At 40.4% G+C, this 25,565-nt stretch overlaps 1 protein-coding gene across 2 annotated transcripts in view; it reads right to left on the bottom strand.

Moving 5' to 3' along the window:
• GPR141 (G protein-coupled receptor 141) overlaps positions 1-7,620 on the bottom strand; it is a 42,415-nt gene extending 34,795 nt beyond the window's left edge. Inside the window, exon 1 of one of the 2 annotated variants that reach the window (XM_008261652.5) lies at positions 7,474-7,620. The gene's annotated coding sequence lies outside the window, so the exon portion shown is untranslated. The remainder of the gene's footprint in view (positions 1-7,473) is intronic. The other variant, XM_070059732.2, reaches the window with a different exon arrangement.
• Between the last annotated feature and the right edge of the window lie 17,945 nt (positions 7,621-25,565).

The raw sequence follows: 25,565 nt of genomic DNA, 5'->3' as shown, positions 1-25,565 counted from the left end.
TATACTTAAGACTTCAGAGCAACTGATAGTTCTGTCCTTTTTCCTCGCACAAGTTGAGGGATGTGGGACAGGGAAGGACCAGCCACCTGCCTACCAGCCTTCATAATCACCAAGGAAATGGATCAAACCTCCAATATCTAGAACCTCATCCAAGGCCACTGGATCTGAATCCTTAGAAAGAATTTGATTTCACAAGAAAGTTCTGTCCCAATCCACGTTTGAGACCATTCTCCCTTACATCTCAAAGAACTAAATCAAGGCTGAAGGTTGCAGGACAGGACAGCGAATTTTTATTCCAAGTCTTGAGCTTCCTCCATCAATCTCCATCCTTAGGTAATGGCCCCGTGTGGTCACTGGGTGAAATCGGTGCTGATAACAAGTGGTTCAGATGATTCTAGTACAAATGCAACTGAGAATCACTGTCTTAATGAACCTGAATGTCAGATTCCTCATAATTTATCCAAATTGCATCCATACAGTAAGACTCAGAGTTTGGGGGCTGGCATTGTGGCCTAGCAGGTAAAGCTGCCACTTGCGATGCTGGCATCCTATATGGACACTGGTTCAAGTGCCTACTGCTCCACTTCCAATCCTGCTCCCTGCTAATACACCCGGGAAGGCAGTGGAAGATGGCCCAAGTGCTTGGGCCCCTGCACCCATGTGGGAGACACAGAGGAAGCTCCTGGCTCCTGATTTTGGTCTAGCCTAGCCCTGGTCATTTTGGCCATCTTGGAGTGAACCAGCAGATGGGAGGTTCTCTCTCTCTCTCTGTAACTCTGACTTTCAAATTAATAAAACAAATATTTTTTAAAAAGACTCAGATTTTCAACCTTCTGATTTCTCCAGCTTTGCTGCCCTGCCAGCCTCCCTAAACTACCACATCACCCAGGGTCCACACTGCACCGTGCCTAAGTATGGAGACTGCTAGGGGAAGCTCAGGACTTGGAGTGTAAGTCCACTCTCCTGAGCTGCAAAACTAGCCAGGCAACGTTCGCCCTTGATTTTGTCATTTGCAATGCAAAGGAAGAATGATCTCAAAAGTGGTCTGGAAAAGAATTTCTTATGAAAACCAATTCACCACATTTTCTGGAAATTAAGTCTATCCTTGACAAAAGGCTTTATAATTTTTCTTATAAGCTTGAATAGCACTAACATTAGTTCTGCAAAACTAGCTACCCACTCAGCTATTTGGCTAAGGATGCTTATTTTTTTCTGCTTATGCTAATCATGATTAATCTAAGGAGGATTATTCAGCTACTCTCTTTCTCTATAAATGTCTCTCTCAAGGGCAAAGTCTTTGGACTGGTCTGTTTCAGACTTCTTCCCATGGGAAAAAAATTGACAGTAAACTTGCAACTTCTCTTAATTAAATTTTATGAAAAAAGTAAAATAGGAATCAAAATACTTTCTTCTTTTTAAACCATAAGCTATTACAAGTATAGATTTTAATAAAGATTTATGATCTGTGTGTTTATTTTTGGGTGGAAATCATGTCCTTCTAACTAGAGTAAATTCTCCTAGAATGCATGGATTATAAACATCTTTGAATTTATGTATCAATCATCATCTATATATCATATCATAAAGAGTAAAATAGATATAATAATCCTTACTTTACCATTAAAATATTGTTTCCGAAAACTTAAAAGAATCTAAGTATGTTTGTGTCGAATTTGCTTCATGATAAGAGATCTTAAATGGACTAATAATTTTTCTCATTAGAGCTGTTTACAGGATGGATTATATACACATGGAATATGGAGAAGAGACAGCCAATAAAGACAGAGACAGTGGGTATCAAATAAATGTGACAATTGTGATTCTTTAACAAATTTTTGTGTCTGTCATCTAAATCTCTACATTAGGTCATTGCATAGAGTAAGAACTGTACCCTTGCAGTTAGGACCCCCTTCTCTGCAAGATCACAACCAAAGAATAAGACTTGCAATCCAATTATCTTTAGTGCAAGGTGGTAGAGATGTATCACGTGAGTGCCAGTGTACTGGGTGATGTAGAGAGAGATGAAAATGATCCGATCTGGATATCTTAGTGTTCCTTGTGCTAGGCTTGATGACTAGGAGTTATCAGATGATTGCACTCCAGGCATAGATTTTTAACAACAAAGGAGAGAATTATGTGATACGTGTTTGCAGGAGCAACATGTTAGAGAACAGTGGGAGCAATGCATGAACATTTCATAGTAGGGAGTTCTCAGACTAGACTCCAATACTTCCAAACCAGAAGAGGCTGGAAGACAGGAAAGGTTGGTATTTACTTTTCATAAGACTTCCAGAATAGAAACTGGACCCAGGAGAGCAGTGCAGGGCAGCCCATGTCCATGGGTCCCTGCACCCATAGGAGACCCAGATGAAACTCCTGGCTCCAGCCTTTGGGCTGGCCTAGCCCCAGCCATTGTGACCATTTTGGGAGTGGACCAGCAGATGGAGACAATACCCCCCTCTGTCTCTAACTCTCTGTAGCTCTGTCTTTCAAAATAAATAAAATAAAACTTTAAAAAAAATAGAGTCAAGGATTTGTCTTTACACAAATGAGTAAATAAATAATACAATTTATACAAGAGACCTAAAATAGTCAGATTCATTGACTAAAAGTGTAATCGATTACCAAGAGCTCAGGGGAGGACAGAATGGAAGTGATGGTTTAACAGGAACAGAGTTTCTGTTTGAGATGATGAAAACTTTCTGGAATTAGATCGTGGTTACTGTTGCACAACTAAGTGAATGTATTTAACCCACTGAACTATACACTAGAAATGTTTAGAATGGTGCATTCTATGTAATTCACCATTCTAGTAATAAAAAGAGAAACAGAAAAAAGAATTTGTCTTTAGTGAAGATCCTCCCTCCAGTTAAGAAAGAATAATTTTGGCAAATTGTTTAGTCGTGCAAATAGAAAGTAAGTACAACTTGTAATATCAAAGACGCATCAGACCTAGAGAGACACATCTCTGTTCAATGAGTCTTTCCCTTGCCAGAGACGATCATGATATGATCCTGGTTCTTGCATTCCCTAACTGAGGCTTATCTATGGGAAAAGGAGGGAAAGAAAACCTGAATATATTGAAGTGAAGGCAAGGAGGAGAGCAGACTTCTGTCCTGTTACGGTGAATGATCCCAGCAACATGGTTCACGACAGGGTTAAAAAGAGAGATGGGAACCTCCAGGAAGAGAGGGAGCTGACGGCTCTAGAAGGCATCCTCTAGCTTTGAGTTTTCTATTTCCCTCTGCTATATTGTCATTTTTTAAAGTTGTGGTCAAATCGTCAATATAGTTCAAGGGCCAGCAAGCTACAACCATGTTTGATAACAAGTTCTTTCTGCTCAGAGCCACGCCCACTCCTACAAAATTTTTTGTGTGGCTCAGGAAACCTAAAATATTTACTATGTGATTCTTGAAGACAAAGTTTTCCCAACAGAAAGGCTTGTGACACATGTAGATGTGTTGTGCTTGACAGGAAATGGAGGGAGCCATGCTACCCTTTGGAGTAAGGCCGTCTAGAAGGTTGCAGAGGTCCTCTCTAGATATAGCTCAGGGCAGCAGAGCAACAGGGCCACCGGCTAGCTGTCTTGGACTCTGCAAGCTTCACCAAGAAAGTATCTGAAATCCTTGAGCTTCCTGTCATCACGCACATGAGATCTTGGTCAACACTTGGGTTATTCACTTGAAGTCCCACAATTGAAAGCTTTGGTCCTTGGACCGTACTTTAGACTAATCTCTATTATTAAGGAGATCCAAGAACGTAATCTCAGTTCTGCAGCTAAATGGACAAAGAATATTATTTAATGCAGAATATAGTGTGTAGGCTCATTCTTGTTACAATCAAGTGATTAGTGTGGTGTTGTCTCCCTCGAAGCCTCTGAGGTAGAGGAGCAGGAAGGGAAGAACTGAGATGCACTCTCTGGAGTAAGCACATTGCAGGCAGAAAACCAGAAATAGAGTTGTGCAGGCTTCTCATGAACATTTCCGAAGATATTTAAATCTTCAAATTTAAATTTCTCCTAAGAAGTAAGTGAACCATTAGCTAACTCGTATAGACTGAATTTCTCTTTTCTTGCTTAAATGGAATTATTCATGGAGAAAGGAACTGAGTGCGTTTGGGTCTATCACAAATAACTCCTGTGCCCACGTAGCCGTGAAAACCCCTGGTAAATGGCGCTCTGCATTTGGTACCATCTGCTGTGCAGGTGAAGGTGTTCAGTGTGAATTTCTGTATCAGGGAGCAGAATGTTGTGTTAAGTTTTGTGAGATCTGACTATGGGGTTGCCCAGCGAAGCCTACTGTTTGTGCATAACACCCCCGCTGCTTTAGCCTCCCTGGGTCTGAGGGAAGGAACGGCTCAGATACTGAGGACAACACCATTCAGTCAGAGAACTTTACTCGCCAATCATATCCTCCCAGAGTGAGTTACTGGAAGCTTTGCAAGTACCTCCTTCTCCCATGTTAATTAATTTGACAAATTTCACTCTTTTTAAAAAAGTGACTTAATCCCCGGGAACTGTAATCTTTAGTTGAACAAGTATTTTGAAATCGGTTACATCCAAATTTAAAAAGTGAAGCAATCATTGGACTTAACAACTGCTGTTTTTAGACATTTTGAGTTCCAAGCCTTTAGTAACTGTGGTACAAAATTGTACTTAGTGCTTTTATTTGTTCATTCATTCATTCATTCACATATTCATTGCAAGAACGCTGGGTGCTTACTAGGTACAAAACATTGTTCTAGAATACAATAACTGGGAAGTCATTTTTATGAGACATTTTGCTTAGATTAAGTTTGATTAGGATTGTCATGAATGATATCACTTTCAGCCAAAACAAGATGGGACAAGAAAATTTGCAATAGCTCAGGAACTAGTTTTAAAGACACATTTCAAAGTAATGTCTTAGAAATATTTAATCAACAATGGATTTTTTTCATTGTTATTCCTTTGAATGATACCACTGACTTCCACACACTCAAATCTTCTTTAAATTATTTTTGGTATGTCATATTAAACACGAAGTGCTAAATCTCTTATGGTGACAGCATAATTACCAATACATGGTGGACATTCAATAAATGTGTATCTATATATCTATATGTATGTATGTATATATGTATCTATATATCTATATATGTATATATATAGATAGATATATATAAAGAGAGAGAGAGAGTCTTAGATGTGAAAAGAGCTTTTAGAAATTAAACTTAATTGTATTTTGGAACATTTTGAAAATATGATGAAATCTGTGAATCAACTTTCCCATTTAAAAACCCACCTATTTATACTCAATATTTGCACACAACTTCAAGAGATTGGGGGATCATGCTAAAGACCATCCATTGATCTTCTTAGGGACTCATGATCATATTGAGCATCTCTGACCTAGCCTATGTCCTCCATCTTACAATTGTTGAAAATAATTGCCTAGAACAGGAGTTGGAAAACCATGGTCCCTAGGCCAGATCTGGCTCCCTTCTCACTTCTATTCAGCCCATGAGCTAAGAATGACTTTCACATATTTAAATGGTTGCATTTATACATATCCACATTCATTTCATTTTACCCCAAGGTCTGAAAAGCCTAAAATATTTGCTATACTCTTTTTTTTTTTTTTTTTTTTGACAGGCAGAGTGGACAGTGAGAGAGAGAGACAGAGAGAAAGGTCTTCCTTGGCCGTTGGTTCACCCTCCAATGGCTGCCATGGCTGGAGCACTGCGGCCGGCGCACCGCGCTGATCCGATGGTAGAAGCAGGTACTTCTCCTGGTCTCCCATGGGGTGCAGGGCCCAAGCACTTGGGCCATCCTCCACTGCACTCCCGGGCCACAGCAGAGAGCTGGCCTGGAAGAGGAGCAACCGGGACAGAATCCGGCGCCCCTGACCGGGACTAGAACCCGGTGTGCCGGTGCCGCAAGGCGGAGGATTAGCCTAGTGAGAGCCGTGGTGCCGGCCTGCTATACTCTCTTTTTGTAGAAAAAGTTTGCTAACTCTTTTTTTTTTTTTTTAAAGAATGCCATAGTTTGCCAACTCTTGACCTACAATGGTTAGTAAAATTTCCCAAATCATTTAATCAATTACTGGGAAACAGAGGACTATAATTTATATCACCTTACTCCTCAACTATTGGTTTTCCTATTAATCCCATGGATCTATTAAAATATTGACTGTAAAAAAGTAAATGAGTTGTACATCTGGATGTGTCATAAATAATTCCTCAGATAAATAATTATGGAGCTATGTAGGGAGCTGAAGTCAAGAGAAGTAAGTAGCTCAAGTAAAATCTTCTTCCAAAATTCTGAAAAAATCAAAAACTAAGCTCTCAGACTCAAGGTGTACATTTCTGTCTTTTAAATGTACATTGTAGTCCAGTTCACATATTTTAAGCACACTACTTCTGCATACAGGAAATAATGGTATAAAAGGAATTTTTCCTTAAAGTAAAATTATTTGAACAGATGTTGTTTTTATCTTTTATGTGCAATTCTTAGTTTCATGTTCTTTCTGTCATGTAATATTTTAAATGGAATGAAAAGAATTACAATAACCATTATTTCACGAATTATTTCAATATATTTCTTTCAGAAATGTCTATGTACCTGATTACTACTGACTGATTCCTTTTACTGATTTGGACTGCCAGAATGATTATAAACTATACTTTACGTGACAATATTATAAATAATATTATAAGTACTGTGGCGCAGCAGGTTGGAGTCTCGGCTGCTCCTCTTCCGATCCAGGTCTGCGCTATGGCCTGGGAAAGCAGTAGAAGATGGCCCAGGTCGTTGGGCCCCTGCACCCACATGGGAAACCCAGAGGAAGCTCCTGGCCCCTGACTTTGGATAGGTGTAGCTCCAGCTGTTGCGACCATCTAGGGAGTAAACCAGCAGATGGAAGACCTCTCTCTCTGTCTCTACCTCTCTCTGTAACTCTGTCTTTCAAATAAAGAAAAAAAAATCTTTAAAAAATAAATAATGGAGTTAAGCAGTTTTCATATTGAACAAAAAACATATCATGTGAAAGATCAGCATGGTGGGGGGCACTGGCCCAGACATCTGTGTCTCACATCAGAGTACCCAGATTCAATCAAGTTCTGTCTCCTGACTCCAGCTTCCTGGTAAAGCAGACCCTGGGAAGCAGTGGTGGTGACTGAAGTAACTGGATTCCTCCACCAACATGAGTGACAAGAGTTGAGTTCCTGTTTCCTACCTTTGGCCTGGCCAGGCAACTGATGTGTTTTCTCTTTCTCTCTCTCCACCCCTTCCCCCTTCACTCTCTCCCTCTCTTTTTCTCTCTGCCTCTGAAATTAGCTATAAAATAGAAAGTTGTGGTCAGAGTATATAAGCTTGCTTTTCATAGCAAGACTCCGTGCAGGCTCTGAGCTAGAACTGTTCTGACGCATTCAGCTGGATTTCTTCATGCACCATTTTCATTCAGGTGCCCCCATCCTCAGGGCTTCTGCACTTACCTTGAAAATCTCAATTTCTCGGGGTGAGGTAAGGAGACGCGCTACAGGTCTGACTTCCACACAGCGTTCTCTTGTAATAGCAGGGCTGCTGAGACACTTGCATGCTCCGTGTGCGTTCATGAAGGTCCTGGAGAGCTCACCCAACAAAAGGAAACAAGAGCGTTCTAAGTTCCTCAGAGTGTCAACAGACCGCAAAACCTCAAAGTATTTCAAACACACAGGCATTCAAAAAACAGACTCTTCAAGAAGAGCACTCCAGCTTCCAATACAGCAAGGTTAATTGTCAGGAAAGATTTATTAAGCTTTGCTGAGTACCAGAGAAAATCTTTTATTTTATGCAAACTAAATTTTGTAGATAAAAAATAAAAGAGATAGTATAAAAAACAAAATAGGGAGATAACCTGTATTGTGTTTGGAGTGAAGGATCATACACGTACAGACTCACACATACAAATACATGGGGGTACTTCAAAGTGTTTCATGGAAATTAACTATTTTAGTTTCTAAAATTGTAAAAATCATGTTTGGAGATCCCAGAGGGAAGAAGGGCCCATCAAAGAACGATGTCCTTTTCTCTGAAGGGAGGAGAGAATTTCCACTTTGCCTATGGCCCTCTCTAAATACCAACAGAGTTTGTGGACTCAAAAAGGCTTCCATAGCCTTGGCAGCTCATGTGAAGAGCCTCAGGTGGTCACTGACGTCATAAATAAGAGTGTCAATCGTTAAATCAACAACAGGAGTCAATGTACACTTACTCCTTATGCAGCACTTCTGTACTCAATGAGTTGTACTATGAGAATTAACTGTAAAATTTGTTTTCAAGCAGTACTTTATACTTCATGTGTCTGTGTGGGTGAAAATTGTGCAAATATTTACTTAAATTCTATTTGGTCTTCTGTATATAAAGTTAATTAAAAACTAATCTTAATGAAGAATGGGATGGGAGTGGGAGTAGGAGAGAAGATGGGAGTGGGGGTGGGACAGCAGGTATGGGGGAAAGAACCACCATATTCCTAAAGCTGTACCTATGAAATTTGTATTTATTAAATAAAAGCTTTCTTTAAAAAAAAAGTTCATGGAGAAAGTAATTAAAAATGTCAATTGTGGTGCAAACAATTGAAATCCATGGATAGGAGGGATAATAAAAAAGTTCATGATAATACATATCATGAAAAAATGATGAATAAATTTCAAAAGTTTTTTGCACTAAAACAAACGTAACTTCCAATTCCATGTTCCAAAAACTTTCTGAAATACATGTGCATGCATGTGTGCATATGTGTAGTATATGTGTGTATATGTAGGTAGGTTTGTGTATATGTGTGTGAACATGTGTCTGGGGTGTGTATAGGTATATATAGGTGTGCATAAAATATTTCTTTTCAGGGCCGGCGCCGCAGCTCACTAGGCTAATCCTCCGCCTAGCGGCGCCGGCACACCGGGTTCTAGTCCCGGTTGGGGCACCGGATTCTGTCCCGGTTGCCCCTCTTCCAGGCCAGCTCTCTGCTGTGGCCAGGGAGTGCAGTGGAGGATGGCCCAGGTGCTTGGGCCCTGCACCCCATGGGAGACCAGGAAAAGCACCTGGCTCCTGGCTTCTGCCATCGGATCAGCGCGGTGCGCCGGCCGCGGCGGCCATTGGAGGGTGAACCAACGGCAAAGGAAGACCTTTCTCTCTGTCTCTCTCTCTCACTGTCCACTCTGCCTGTCAAAAAATAAAAAAAAAATATTTCTTTTCAGTTAAGAGAAAACTTGCAGTTGCTCCATACCCCATTGGTGACCTAGGCCTCCTCCTCTTATAATTTTGGTGGTTCATTCTGCCACTGATGTCTAACACTTATTAAGAAATGACATCATCATCTCATTTAATTTGAATCTTGACAGAAGTTATTTAAAACTACAACCTATTATGGGACTGTATTTGTTCACAGCCTCGTCTTTTATAATGATTTTTTATTAGAGGCAGAGATACTGAGAACCAGATCTCCCAGCTGCTAGTTCACTTCACAAATGCCTGCGATGGCTGCGGCGGGGCTGGGCCAAAGGCGGGAGATGGGGAACTCAATCTGGGTCTGCCACGTGGCTGAGAGGGACCCAACTGCTGAGGCAGTCACCTGTGGCCTCCCGCGGTGCAGTAGCGGGAAGCCAAAATCAGCCATAAAGCCAGAACCCAAATCCAGGCACTCCAAAGTGCGACATGGGCATCGCGAGTGGCCTTTTTTCACAGTCTTTTTTTTTTTTTTTTTTTTTTTTTTTGACGGGCAGAGTGGACAGTGAGAGAGAGAGACAGAGTGAAAGGTCTTCCTTTGCCGTTGGTTCACCCTCCAATGGCCGCCGCGGCTGGCACGCTGCGGCCAGCGCACCACGCTGATCCGATGGCAGGAGCCAGGTGCTTCTCCTGGTCTCCCATGGGGTGCAGGGCCCAAGGACTTGGGCCATCCTCCACTGCACTCCCGGGCCACAGCAGAGAGCTGGCCTGGAAGAGGGGCAACTGGGACAGAATCCGGCGCCCCAACCAGGACTAGAACCTGGTATGCCGGCGCCGCAGGTGGAGGATTAGCCTAGTGAGCCGCAGCGCCGACTTTCACAGTCTTAACATAACTTGCCAAAGAAGCTGCACAGTCTCAGAGATATACTGCAAGTACTGAAAGCAAAATAACCACTCTAAGTTGGTTACTATTTTATGACAATATTGTAAGTGAATATTTTATGAATATTAAAATCTTCTTATAAATCACATAATAATGTCTCCTGGGAATTTATAAGCTCAAGTATAGTTTATTAAATATCAACATTTTAAATAACCCCCACTTAAAAACTCTATTTCATCCTTTCTTAGTACATACTAAGTTGATCTTCAGTATATGAAAGTAATTGAAAATGAAACTCGATGAAGGGCGGGATGGGAGAGGGAGTGGGAGAGGGGAGGGCCACGGGAGGGAGGGAGGTTGGAGGGGGGGAGCCACAACAATACAAAAGTTGCACTTTGTAAATTCACATTTATTAAATAAAAAAACTATATAACAAACAAAACAAAGGAAAAGATAAAAAGAACTTAATACTTTACCCTTTTAGTATTTTTTATGTTCTACTTAAAAATATTGGTTGAGGGCCGGCGCTGCGGCTCACTAGACTAGTCCTCCGCCTAGCGGCGCTGGCACACGGGTTCTAGTCCCGGTTGGGGCGCTGGATTCTGTCCCGGTTGCTCCTCTTCCAGGCCAGCTCTCTGCTGTGGCCAGGGAGTGCAGTGGAGGATGGCCCAAGTGCTTGGGCCCTGCACCCCATGGGAGACCAGGAAAAGCACCTGGCTCCTGGCTTCGGATCAGCGCGATACGCCAGCCGCGGCGGCCATTGGAGGCTGAACAACGGCAAAGGAAGACCTTTCTCTCTGTCTCACTATCCACTCTGCCTGTCAAAAAAAAAAAAAAAATTGATTGAACTCTGTAATTAATACACAATTACTCTTAGGTGTTCAATTAATGCTATAACTAGTACTCAAATAGTATTTTACACTTTGTGTTTCTGTGTGGGTGCAAACTGTTGAAATCTTTACTTAATATATGCTAAATTGATCTTCTGTATATAAAGAGAATTGAAAATTAATCTTGATGTGGGAGAGGGAGTGTTGTGGGTGGGAGGGAAGTTATGGGGGGGGGGGGAAGCTATTGTAATCCATAAGCTGTACTTTGGAAATTTATGTTCATTAAATAAAATAAAATATATAAAAAACCCCTCTATTTCAGTAATTTAAAAAGAAACTATGAAGGCATCAGGTGGGCATCAGTCTTGGATTCTGTCTACTTTCAAGGCTGTAACTGAAATGATAGTTTGGTAATTTTGATAATTTCTGATGATTTCTAGCCTCCATTACAGTGCTGAAACACTAGTATTTTAGGCCAATGTTTTGCAGTTCTTTTTTTTTCCTATGTTCACATTTCTCCCTCCAAGCATGATATTGTGAGTGCTTTGGACTTCGTTTATTTTTTAGTCTGAAGGGAAGGAGTCTACATCAGGAGCGTCTTCAGCTTCAGCAGATGCACACTCTTTCTGTTCCATAGCAGAAGTGTTACATCTTTCAAGTAAGTCACGCTACAGGGATTTCAAATTTTAGTAATTTTAGAGAAAGTTATTGCAGACAAATTCTCCCACTCAAGACAGCTTTAAAAAGAACATAATGAAAAATCTTTTGGTTTGAAGGCTCTAGAAAGATGCCCAAGTGTGAGAAGTTGAAGAAATGAAATCCCAAGGAGAAGGGGAGTGCAGGAATGTGAACCTGACTTTCAGATCTGCTTTTTCAGTCCCAGACCTGCTGAGTTACAGCTGTCACTGAAAAGCAAAGGAATTGAAAAGAAAGGTGGCTAAGATGCTCTGGAGTGAAGGCTATCTCACTGGAGGACCACCCAGCCAGTGCAAAAGGGATGGAGAGAGGAAAGAAAGGGAGGGGCTAGATTTTAAGTGGCTCTAGGCCAATTAGACATTCAAATGGGGGAGGAATAATTCCGTGCGCAAAACTCATTTTCTGGATATATTGTTGGTCTAAATGTGGTAAGGTAAGAAAACCTGTAACAGATAACAAAGAAGAATATCTTCATGACCTCAAGATATACACTTCTTACAGATACAAAACTGGGGTTGTTTCTGTGGTTCACTTGGTACCTGTGAAATTTGTATCCCATATGGGCACCGCGTTCTAGCCCTAGTTGCTCCTCTTCCAGTACAGCTCTCTGCTGTGACCCGGGAGGGCAGTGGAGGGTGGCCCAAGTCCTTGAGCCCTGCACCTGCATGGGAGACCAGGAGAAGCACCTGGCTCCTGGCTTCGGATCGGCACAGCGCCGGCCATGTCAGCCATTTGGGGGGTGAACCAACGGAAGGAAGACCTTTCTCTCTGTCTCTCCCTCTCACTGTCTATAACTCTACCTGCCGAATAAATAAATAAATAAATAAAAATCTTTTAAAAAAATGATACAAAACTAACTAACCATTAAAGCAGAAACTGTAGGTTTTATTAAGGAGACAAAACGCACTAGCAAAAAAGTTGTAAAAGCTTATATCCATTAATGACATCATCAAGAAAGTAAAAAAGCAAATCATGAGGTGAGAGATGCATAGTTTATATAACCAACAAAGGACTCAAATCAAATATGTATGAATAAAATACACAGGCAATAGATTAAATTAGTGGGTACAAAATGCTCAAATAGACAATTTGAAGGCTTCCCAATAAATACATGGAATGTTGCTCAAATAAATAAGTCATCTTGGAAGTGATAATAGATATTACAATGAAATACCACTAAATAAAAACCCTATGGCTAAGACGAAAAAAGAAAATATCAAGTATTTGATAGAATAAAAAGCAAATCGAATTTTTTAATACACAGGTAGAGAGGCTGGAGAAGTGCTACAAGCATGGTTTTATGTTAAAGCTAACCATCCACACGCCTCGCATCCAGCAATTCCATTATTAGATACATAGACTATAGACATGCATATGCATGTATAGGAAAAGTTACAACAATGTCCATAACAGCAAGTATGTACTAGCCCAAATCTAGGAACAACCCTGATTCAGAACCATAATAGAAAGAAGCGTTGTTTTTTACTATACAAAAATTGTTCTTCAAGAATAAAAATGAACAAAATAATGCTATGTGGAAAAAAATGGATTAACATCCCAAGTGTAATATTGAGAAAAAAGAAGTCATAAACCAAAGAATTCCCCATACATAACCAATGTGTGATGTTGCGTGTCAGCCTGTGAGGAGCCCTTAGGAAGGCAACAGTGACTTGACGAAAAATATCCTCTATGCCAACTCTTGATCAGATTGGTGGTCCCTGTGAGATACTTCATCTGATTGCACCCTTATAGTTTGTAGACTTTTCCATCTGTACAGTGTACTTGAATAATAAATGTTTATTTTAACTGATTCACACTGAAAATTCAGTGCAACAAATGATTTAACGCTGTTTTCCCAGTTCTACTACTTATAAATAATGGTTCAGGCAACATTCTCTTTTCTCCCCTGGAGTTTCAGATTGAACGTCCTCCTTCTGCAAATTACTTTTATGCCATTGTTCATTTTCCTGTGTCAGATGCTAAAATGTCCTCTTCCTCACTTTGAAATATGGTTGGACAATGCTTCATCCCCACTGAAATAAATGTCAGAACAATTAACTCCAAATCCACATTTAGAGCTCATTTGGAACAAATTTGCATTTGACATTTGTTAGCTTCCAGCTCTCACCTATTAAATCAGTACGCAAAGTAAACTCTCGTTGAACTGTACCGCAGATCTTCAGAATCATCTTAAGCACACAAAAGAATGGATTTCCCATATTGGGGCCTCATACAAACAGGAGAGGGGTGAAAATTAGGTGTTGAATTTTTATTTTTTTTATTTTTTTTGCACTGAAAAATTCAACAACCACATTTATTCTGTTTAATGTATAAATGAGTAGCAATTCAGTAACCATTCCAGGAAAAGGAACTGTATACAAAATTCATAAATTTGACACATCTGACAATAAGCTTTTTATTCATGTTTTAAAGATGTCCATACAACAGATGCCCATATCAGTTTCCTGTAATATTCTATACATGAAAAGGAAAAATAGCTTATGAGTAATAACTCGGGAATTCCTTAACAAAATATATTTTTTTTTCTTAACTTTTATTTAATGAATATAAATTTCCAAAGTACAGCTTATGGATTACAATGGCTTCCCCCCCATAACGTCCCTCCCACCCGCAACCCTCCCCTTTCCCACTCCCTCTCCCCTTCCATTCACATCAAGATTCATTTTCAATTCTCTTTATATACAGAAGATCAGTTTAGCATACATTAAGTAAAGATTTCAACAGTTTGCTCCCACACAGAAACATAAAGTGAAAAGCTGACTTACCTCAAATGGTAGAGTTAGAAACATACCAGGGGATTCCAATTCAATCCCATCAAGGTGGCATGTACCAATGCCATCTCACTAGTCCCAGTGATCAATTTCTGTTCACAATTGATCATAATGATAGGACTAAGAACCAAAGGGATCACATAAACAAGAATAGTGTCTGCAAATACCAGCTGATAGAATGAAAAAGGGAGAGAACGATCCAACATTGGAAGTGCGATACACAGCAGACCCATAGAATGGCAGATGTCCTAAACAGCACTCTGGCCTCAGAATCAGCCCTTAAGGCATGCGGATCCAGCTGAAAAGCCCATGAGAGTATTTCAGGCATGGAAAGCCAAGACACTCTGGGGGAAAAAAAAAAAAAAACCTAAATGAAAGATCTCCGTGAGTGAGATCCCAGTGGAAAGAATGGGTCATCAAAGAAGGAGGTACCTTTCTCTGAAGGGAGGAGAGAACTTCCATTTTGACCATGGCCTTGTCTAAAAATGATCAGAGTCAGTGAACTCAGGGGGATTCCATAGCCTTGGCAGCTCATGACAAGAGCCTAGGGTGATTACTGATGCCATAAACAAGAGTGTCAATTTGTTAAGTCAACAACAGGAGTCACTGTGTACTTACTCCTCATATAGGATCTTTGTCCTTAGTGTGCTGTACATTGAGATTTAATGCTATAACTAGTACTCAAACAGTATTTTTCACTTTATGTTTCTGTGTGGGAGGTGTTGAATTTTTAAAGAGCAAGATAGATTTCAGAATCTCTGTATTTGAAGATACCCATTGGTGCTGGAAACACCCTTCCAAGTGATCATCCAGTCTCTGATTGATCACCTTGACAGCTGTGAGATCTAAAGTTGTGCATTTCCTACCAGCTGAAATGCACCCCCATGCCATCTATCCACATCTTTAATCGGAAGCCACAAAGAAAAATTTTAATCCCTTCTCTTCATGACTGCTGGCAGTTACTGGATGACATTCGCTTTGCCTGGTTTAAGTTTTCTCCATGTCTGGAGCTATGATCTTTTCAAATAACACTCACATGATCTAGTGTTGAGTTCCTCACCCTCTTGGCCAGTTCGTTTTCAATATCCTTCAGTTTATTTAAGTTCCTCTTAAACAGTTTGTCTTGAACTGTGTCAAATGGCTTTAGTTTGCTCTAACTCATGTAATGAAGTCTCTTATTATGTGATAAATTCTTTTAGAATTACCTATAAGCACATCTTCAACTGTGCTGTGTTTTTGGACCCGAGAGGGACCTTGCATTGATCTTTATGAAACTAGTTTGCTCCAGGCTTTTCCTGGACTTTTGGCTCCTAAGTCCAGTAACTACACTTTCAAAACGTGGAAACTTGTTCCAAAGAATAGAACCGAGGCCCAGTTCCTCCACCAGCCACCTGAACTCTTCCCGCTAACCCCTCCCTCTCCACCTCTCCCCTCATTTTGCTAATTAAGACAATGGGGTAATTGTCTATACCTCTATTATAGATATGTTTTTGAAATTTGTTTAACAATTTGTCTGACTTTTGTCTAAAGCACCATTTTTCTTTTAAAATGACCATGGATTTTAAGTTATCATCAAATTTCTCTACCAGTGCAGAGACACAGAGTTCTTCACTATTTATTACATTCATATGCTACATTTGGTTATAAAAACCTTTGCCACCTGTAAAGAAGTATCATTATGATGATGATGGTGATGTGCCATGGTTTGAATATGTCCCCCACCTAGCCAAGGTTCATGTGTTGGTAGCTCAATCCCCAAATTCATATTTTTTAAGGAGTTATTTATTTTACTTGAAAGTCACAGTTACACACAGAGAAGGAGAGGCAGAGAGAGAGAGAAAGAGGCAGAGAGAGAGAGAGAGAGAGAGAGGTCTTCCATCCGCTGGTTCACTCCCCAGATGGTTGCAATGGCTGGAGCTGCACCGATCCAAAGCTGGGAGCCAGGAGTTTCTTCCAGGTCTCCCAAGCAGATGCCGAGGCCCAAGGACTTGGGCCATCTTCTACTGCTTTCCCAGGACATGGCAGAGAGCTGGATTGGAAGTGGAGCAGCTGGGACTAGAACAGGCGTCCATATGGAATGCTGGCACTGCAGGCGGCGGCTTTACCCACTACACCATAGCACCAGCCCCCTCTCCAATTCATATTTTTGGAGTATTTACAGCTGGGCCTTGTGGAGGTAACTAGGGTTGCATGAGATCATGGGGATGGAGTCACTGTGATACTACCAGTAGCTTTAAGAAGCAGAGAAGAGACACAAGCTAGCACACTTGTCCTATCTTGCCATGTGATTCCTTCCTCCATGATACAACAAAAGCAAGCCCCGCCCCAAACAGATGCTGGCTCCATGCTCCTGTACTCTGCAGCCCCCAAACCATGAACAAAAGACCAGATCTGTGGTATTCAGTCGTATCAACAGAAACAGACCAAGAGGCGGTGCTGCCTGATACACAAGCTGAGGCTCCCACCTCAGAGTTCTCAGAGCAAAGACTATTTTAGGGTCATTCCTAGTGTGGTAAATGATTCTTAGAGGCAAAATGAATGTACCCCAAGTTTTCTCTGCAAAGGATTAGATTCAAGGCCTGTGAAGTCTCAGGAAGCCAAGCTTCCTGGCGCAAGTTTAAAGCAGCACTTTCATTCTGGAAGTGGAGCAGCAGCCACTCACTGTGAGGACTGCAGTCCTAGGGATAGAGAGGGACTCTAACGGGGTCCTGACTCAGACAGGGATAGATAGAGAGGGACTCTAACAGGGTCCTGACTCAGAACGGGATAGAGAGGAACTCTAACGGGGTCCTGACTCAGACAGGAAGAGAGGAACTCTAATGGGGTCCTGACTCAGACAGGGATAGAGAGGAACTCTAACGGGGTCCTGTCTCAGAATGGGATAGAGAGGAACTCTAACGGGGTCCTGACTCAGACAGGAAGAGAGGAACTCTAATGGGGTCTTGACTTAGACAAGGATAGAGAGGAACTCTAACGGGGTCCTGACTTAGACAGGGACAGAGAGGGACTCTAACAGGGTCTTGACCTAGACAGGGACAGAGAGGGACTCTAACGGGGTCTTGACTTAGGGACAGAGAGGGACTCTAACAGGGTCTTAACCTAGACAGGAAGTCTTAGAACATGGGGAGACAATTCTGACTTTTTACAATTTTTGATTTTAATTTTTAGATTTTCACTGACTCAGTGTGATGTGTAAATACAATTCTAAGAACATGATCATATTCTCTTCCTGTCTCCCTCCCCCTCTCCCTACTACCTACCTTCCTTTTCCTTTTCTTTTAGTTTTTGAGATAACATATTTTAAATGTAGGTTACAGTAAAAAGGTTTGATACTTCACTGAGCAAGAAGTTTAACAAGTAAAAAGCAAAAACAAAAAAGCCCATTTTAGTGGGAGTAAAAACAATGTCTACAAATAACAATTGAATGAAAATATGGCGATTTCACCCATATACAGTAAATTTTAAAGTAATCGAAGATCATTAAAATCATAGTAGTGTAATATTCTTATCCATTGGCTTGATAAAGGTATAAAACAAAGTTTTAGAAAATTCCAGTTTTTTATGTACTTATATATATACACACGCATCAATAGATCTAGTAACTACTCGAATTACCAAACCAGAACCTTTATTCTATTTTTTTAAAGATTTATTTATTTGAAAGACAGAGTTACAGAGAGAGGTAGAGCCAGAGAGAATGAGAGGTCTTCCATCTGCTGGTTCACTCCCCAAATGACTGCAATGGAAGAGCTGAGCTGATCTGAAGCCAGGATCCAGGAGCTTCTTCTGGGTCTCCCACGTAGGTGCGGAGGCCCAAGGACTTGGGACATCTTCCACTGCCTTCCCAGGACATAGCAGAGAGCTGGATCAGAAGTGGAGCAGCCAGGACTAGAACCAGTGTCCATACAGGATGCTGGCATTGCAGGCTGGGGCTTTTACCCACTGCACCACAACACCGGCCCCCAGAACCTTTATTCTAGGCCAAGGTGGGTGAACATTCAATCATAAATTTCAGGCATCAATACCCTGAGGTGGTTTTTAATTTATTATTTATTTATATATTTGAAAGACAGAATAAGTGTGTGTGTGTGAGAGAGAGAGAGGTCTGAGCTAGGTCAAAGTCAGGAGCCGGGGTTCCGTCTGAGTGTTAGCACAGGTGACAGGTGCCCAAGTGCCTCGGCCATCATCTGCTGCCTCCAAGGTACGTTATCTGGAAGCCGGGTCAAAAGCAAAGAATAGCTTGGACCCAAACTGTCAATCATATATGGGATGTGGGACTCCTAAAAGCTGGCTTAGCTCACTGAGCCACAATGACTGCCCCCAAATCCAGCTCACTGAAATAATCTTGGACCTTTTCTCCAGACATTAACCTTAGGTTCTGGCCTCACCTCTAGTTCCAGCTCTTAACTGTTCAGCGCTGTCTCTTTTCAGTAGCCTATTCACATCCCTTGGACTTGAAAGATGACTGGCCTTCTTCGGTTTCAGGCAGCCTCCCCAGCTGGCCAAGCCCTAACCTGGAAGTCACTATCAAGGATAATTTCCTGTGTATCTAAAATACCTTTCATGTGAGAGACTCAGAGCTCTTCTGAGAACGGCTCTCACCAGAGAAAGAAAGAGCAGACAGCAGAGTGGACCTTTAGTTTAGTGTATGTGCTGTCGAAGCAAGCTCAGACCTTTACTTTACAGACCTCCAAAGAGTCTTATTCTCATTTCTTTGAAAAATTACATGATCTCCTGTTGCTTTAGCATCTTTGTCTCAGTCCTCTATTTTGATGAGTATATGTCCAGAGTACCTTTCTTCCAGGGATGAGTGTATCCATTTCACAGGTGCTTATTGCAGAAGTCATTGTAGTGAACTGTTTAGGTCTCGGAACTGCTTGCTTGATTCTGCGTGTGCTGGAGAACTTGTCACCTACTTGTGCAACAGCACTCCTAGGTCTTGGCACTGTCAAGCACTCTGCTGCATAGTCTCATTGCCTTTGTGCATTTGTCCTCCCCCTCACATACAGTTTCTTATTCACTGCCATTCCCAACTTGCACATCAAAACCTTAATTTACATACCATACTCAACCCATTTGTGTAGATTCAATATCCGTACCTGGTGTGCAATATGGTGTACACCTTGGCATACAACCAAAAAAGAGTCTATGAAATTAAGGATTATGATTTACCTACAACTGATTAAACAACACTTAGCACAATAATGCAAAATAAACTATATGTGATCAACGAATGTTTGCTTAGTGGGTGGATGGCTGGATGGCTACTTAGTTTGTTTTAGACAGATATAAAAGACCCAGAAGCACAGGCAATCAAAGCCAGCTGATATTACATCAAGCTGAGAATCTTCTGCACTGCAAAAGAAACACTCAGCAAAGTCAAGAGGCAACTGGCAGAATGGGAGAAAATATTTGCAAACTACACAGCTGATAAAGGCTTAACATCCAGAATCTATACAGAGCTCAGGAAATTCAACAACAACAAAACAATCCAGTTAAGAAATGGCCAAAGAACTTGAGCAGGCATTTTTCAAGAGAGGAAATTCAAATGGCCAACAGACACTTGAAAAAATATTCAGGATTACTAGCCATCAGGGAAATGCAAACCAAAACCACAATGAGGTTTTACCTCACCCAGTTAGAATAGTTCCTATACAGAAATCAACAAACAACAAATGCTGGCAAGGATGTGGGGGGAAAGTACCCTAATCCACCTTGGTGGTAATGTAAATTGGTGCAGCCTCTGCAGAAGACCGTATGGAGATATCTCAGAAATCTGAATATAGACCTACCATATGGCCCAGCCATTCCACTCCTGGGAATTTACCCCAATTAAAAGACATCAGAGGGGCTGATACCATGGCTCACTTGGTTAATCCTCTGCCTGCAGTGCTGGCATCCCATGTAGGTGCCGTCTTCTAGTCCCAATTGCTCCTCTTCCAGTCTAGCTCTCTGCTGTGGCCTGGGAGGGCAGTGGAGGATGGCCCAGGTGCTTGGGCCCCTGAACCCACATGGGAAACCAGGAGGAAGCAACTGGCTCCTGGCTTCGGCTCAGCACAGGGCTGGCTGTGGCAGCCATTTGGGGAGTGAACCAATGGAAGGAAGACCTTTCTCTCTGTCTTTCTCTCTCACTGTCTATAACTCTACCTGTCAAATAAAAAACAAAAACAACAAACAAACAAAAAATACATCAGCATTTAAAGACTTCTCTGTACCCACACGTTTATAGCAGCTCAATTCACTTTAGCTAAGATATGGAATCAATCTAGTTGTCCATCAACTGATGACTGGATAAAGAAATTATAGTATATGTACATTACACAGCACTATTCACCTGTAAAAAAAAATGAAATCATGTCTTTTGCAACAAGATGGATGCAACCAGAAACCGTTATACTTAGTGAAATAAGCCAGCCCCAAAAAGACAGATATCGTATGTTTTCCCTGATCTGCGCTAATTAATAGAGTACCTAAAATGTAATGCATTGGAGTGTGGACATTTTGAGATTCGATGCTTATTTACAGCCCTTGTCTCTACTGTTGAGGAACGATATTTTTTCTTCTTCATACTATTTGCTGCACTCATTACTTAGTGTAGGCTTAACCTTCTGAGTATAAAATAAACTGAAAATAGATCTTTGTAAAAATTAAAAGTTGGAATAGGAAAGGGAGCAGGAAGAAGGCTTGGAGAATGGGTGGGAGGGAGGGTAGGGTTGGAAGTATCATGTTCCTAAATCTGTATATATGAAATACATGAAACTTGTGTACCTTAAATAAAATTCTAAAAAGAATAAAAAAGAATCTTGGGCCTGGCACTATGGCATAGTAGTAATGCCATCACCTGCAGTGTCAACATCCCATATGGGTGCCAGTTCGAGTCCCAGCTGCTCCACTTCCAAACCAGCTCTCTGCTATAGCCTGAGAAAGCACTGGAAGATGGCCAAAGTCCTTGGGACCCTGTACCCATGTAGGAGATCTGGAATAAGCTCCTGGCTCTTGGCTTCAGATTGGCGAGCTCTGGCTGTTGCAGCCATCTGGGAAGTGAACCAGCTGATGGGAGACCTCTCTCTCTCTCTCTCCCCCCCTCTTCTCTCTCCTCTCTCCCTCTCTGTAACTCTGCCTTTCAAATAAAATAAATAAATCTCTAAAAAAGAGAATTTAATAATTTTAAAAATATCATACCCACATAATTTTATGGGATTAGAATTCTTAATTTTCATTTTACAGAGAGAGAAACAAACTAGAAAGATTATGGTAACTGGCTCATGTCCATTGTAAAAAATACTATAATTATTTGGTATTATTCCAATAAATTACATGAATGGTACTGTAATCCTATTAGCATTTACTAAGTTCTTAGGCCTTCAGTAAGTACTCCTTTACATTATATTATATAGTCTTCAGACAACTCTGTATGATAGGGCTATTATGATGTCCATTATATTATTCTTTAATGTCACACTGAAAAGTGTCTTCTATTTGCATGACAATCTTGCTATCCCTTTAGTTATTCATATTCCTCTCTCCGTGGACCACCCAGGAAGTAGAGCCTGCAAAGAAATCTGCTTTCCTAGAAATAACACTGCCCAAAGCAAATAACATCTTTCTATTTCTACTGTTGCTCCTCTGGTTCCCAATTAACCAGAAAGTCACCCAGATCATTAAATTGTCATCACTAAATCAGTTTGATTTAGTGTCATTAGTGATATGGGTCAAATAGAATCACAAGGTTTTAACCCTCTGTGGTAGTCCCAAATACATATTTCTTTTTTCTTAGAGATCATATCAGACTATTAGTTAAATGGGGTTTTAATGTTTTCGTGACAGAATTCAACTTTCAAGCCCAATTTTATCATTCTTAACTTAAATGTCTCCTATCACCCAGATCATTATATTCATCAATTGTTTTCAGATATTGAACTCTCCTGAATCTCCAAATTTTTATTCATTTGCAGAAATTAAAGTATGCACTAAACATTTTGAACCAAAAGTTAACACAGCGATGATATTTCCATTTACATTGGTTTTTATGGCAAACAGTTATTGCCTACCCAACAATTTCCTCCATATTTCTATTTGGTTATGAATTATATATTTAAATACTTAATTTTGAACATAATGTTTCATAAGTCTATAATTATTGCAGAATATGCCTTTCACTAATAAAAATAAAATAGTATTATTCAATTTTGCCTTGTATTTGCCTTTAATATTTTCTTTCTTGCTTTGTTTGTGACTTCTGAATATAGGTTGAATATCCTTTATCCAAAATATTAGGAACCAGAAGCCTTTTAGATTCAGAGCTTTCCAGATTCTGGAATATTTGCATAGACTAATTGAGTATCCTTCCTCTAAGAATCCAAATGTGAAATATTCTAAAATCTTGAAATTTTTGGAGAGTCACATGGACTTTTAAAAAGTTTTGGGTTTTGAACCATTTCAGATTTCAGGTTTTGAGATACTAGATGTTCGCCTTGCATCCTATGGGATTGTCAGAGCCGGGTACTTATCTTTTCACTCAAATTGCTGTCGTCCCCTTTATTAGTCATGTTAGTCCAGATAAGCTGTATTATCATTCCTACTGACCAGTCTTAGCACAATTACTTTAAAGGAAGTATACTTAAAATAGTTGAAGAAACTTAGTAACAAAGATTTTCCTCACACCTAGTAAGAGAGCTGGCAGCAACCTGTTTGTCATCTTGTGTGCGTTCACCTGCTCTCTCCTCCAGAGAACAGAGTCAGGGCCTCTCAGCTGATACCTGAGACACTGCATCTCTGCTGCCTGAATCTGCCTGTTCATTTCTAGTTGTTCCATAGACATGACCCCAATTTTCTAGTAACCAAATCTAAGTATTTCCTCTTCTTCGAGTGAATTTGGATATTTATGTCTTGATGATGTTACTCAAACTTCCAAAAAGTATACCCCTGCCTGTCCAATCAGGAGATGTCTACTCATTCCTCAAGACTTGGTTGATGTCTCAGTCTTTATGACTTCACCTCTCTCTCTCTCTCTTTTTTTTTTTTTTTATTTTGGGCAGACAGAGTTAGAGAGAGACAGAGAGAAAGGTCTTCCTTTTCTGTTGGCTCACCCCCCAAATGGTCGCCATGGCTGCCATGGCCGCCACGGCCGCCAGCACGCTGCGGCTGGCGTGCTCTGCTGATCTGAAGCCAGGAGCCAGGTGCTTCCTCCTGGTCTCCCATGCAGGTGCAGGGCTCAAGGACCTGGGCCATCCACCACTGCCTTCCCGGGCCACAGCAGAGAGCTGGCCTGGAAGAGGAGCAACCGGGACAGAACCGGTGCCCCAATCAGGACTAGAACCTGGAGTGCCAGAGCCGCAGGTGGAGGATTAGCCTATTGAGCCACAGCGCCAGCCGACTTCACCTCTCTTTAGAGTAAGATTATTCCTCCAGATTTGTTCCTATAACAATTACTACATTGCACCACAGTATAAATTTTGCTGGTATCCTCAAGGGAAGGAACTGTTTACTGTTAGGTTGGAATCCTCAGACTTAGAGATGAATAAACTGTCCCTTCACCCATTTGCTCAAAAAATATTGATTTCATTATAGAAATTCTGTGACTGGCCTTAAAAAATTACAATCTAACATATTCTTCATTTTATTTGCCTGAAAAAATACAGGAATACGTTTGTGAAGCTATTTAACTGCTAAATTTTTCCTGGATAAGAACGATAATAGTGTATTTTCCTTATTAAGCATCTAGAACAGTGAACTTTATCTAGATGATCTTAACTAGAGCAATGAACTTCTTTCAGAACTCAGAAATGAAGAAGGCAAATGTGGCAGTATCTATGAAATTTAAAAGTACACGAGTTCCACAGGTGGCCTTGGCACAAAGTAGGGGGCTCATTAAGTAAGTGTAGAGTGAGTGAGTGAGTGAATGAATTATATATTATATATTTCCTATTATAAGAAAAACATGAAGAAAGTTGAAGGGATAAATACATTTTGCTCACTTGAAATACACAACTATGTTTCAAAAAGTCATGGAATGAAAAATTTAAATGTTTATTTTAGCACAAAATATTTTTGGAAACCCCTGCATAGGTTTTTCATAATACACATTTTCCATGAACTTTTTTTAAGACTCCTTGTGTTTCTTTACATATAATACATATGATTCCATATACAATTTTTCTTAGATATTCAAGTTTATAAAAAGGGCAAATTCTACTTGACTACTTGAAAATATTTTATTTCAACTACAGATAAGGAATGAATCCAAACCTTAGTTATACCAACTGTGTATTAGTTTCTAGACATTAAAAGAGAGATCATATTAAATGCACATGAAATAGAATGTGAAAGAATATAACAAGAAACTGTAATACTGAGCTCTTACAAAGTAAGCATGTCAAAGAAGTCATTACAAACACATAGGTGATGCACTTTGAAGTGAAGTGGACTGGAGAACTAGACTGGGCTTTGCTGGGCGCTGTCTCTCCTCGCTGTGGATTATCACCCCGTCGAACTGAAGTGATCCTCACAAATGGTGTGAAAATACTCTGGACTTTACACAAATTCTTTTGCTTTGACTTTGCACTGTTCTTGCAATTTTTGACAGATGTAACACTTTTCCTTCTTCTGGTATTAAAGAAGGTATTTTAAAAGGTTAATACATCACCTGACTACTTTATTTTAAGAGCCTATGTATTTCTACATTTCAAATTGCCATTTTCTCAGCTGGATAATTTGGGACAAAATATATACACATACACACACACACACACACACACACACCCCTATATAGAAAACTGCACTTTTGTAGTTCCAAGTGTTCTTTGATATATATTATTGCCACATGATTTAACCTTTAAAACATACAATGCAGAATGACAACCCTCTCTTTTCCTACTTGGCCTCTCCTCCTCCTTGTTCTTCTCCCTTTCTCATTCTGTCTCTCCCCCTCCCTCTCGCTCTCTGTCCCCTCCTTCGCATGCTTGGGGACATCTATATTTAATGTCATGTACCTTATTTCCTTCATGTGATAATCTACTTCAGAAATTTTTCAATATTAGGACATTAAGTATGACTTACATCTTGTTCTACAATTGTGTTGTTTTTCCATTGCACAAATAGGCCACAAAGTACTGAGGACTACTATTAATGAAAATTTATGTTTCTAATACCTCATATAGAGTTGAGTTTTTCTTGGTGATCCTATC

The sequence above is a fragment of the Oryctolagus cuniculus genome, chromosome 16 (assembly GCF_051225735.1).
Source record: "Oryctolagus cuniculus isolate XC-2025 breed Fujian yellow rabbit chromosome 16, ASM5122573v1, whole genome shotgun sequence".
Lineage (NCBI taxonomy): Eukaryota > Metazoa > Chordata > Mammalia > Lagomorpha > Leporidae > Oryctolagus > Oryctolagus cuniculus.
This window is presented reverse-complemented; position numbering and strand designations above follow the sequence as displayed.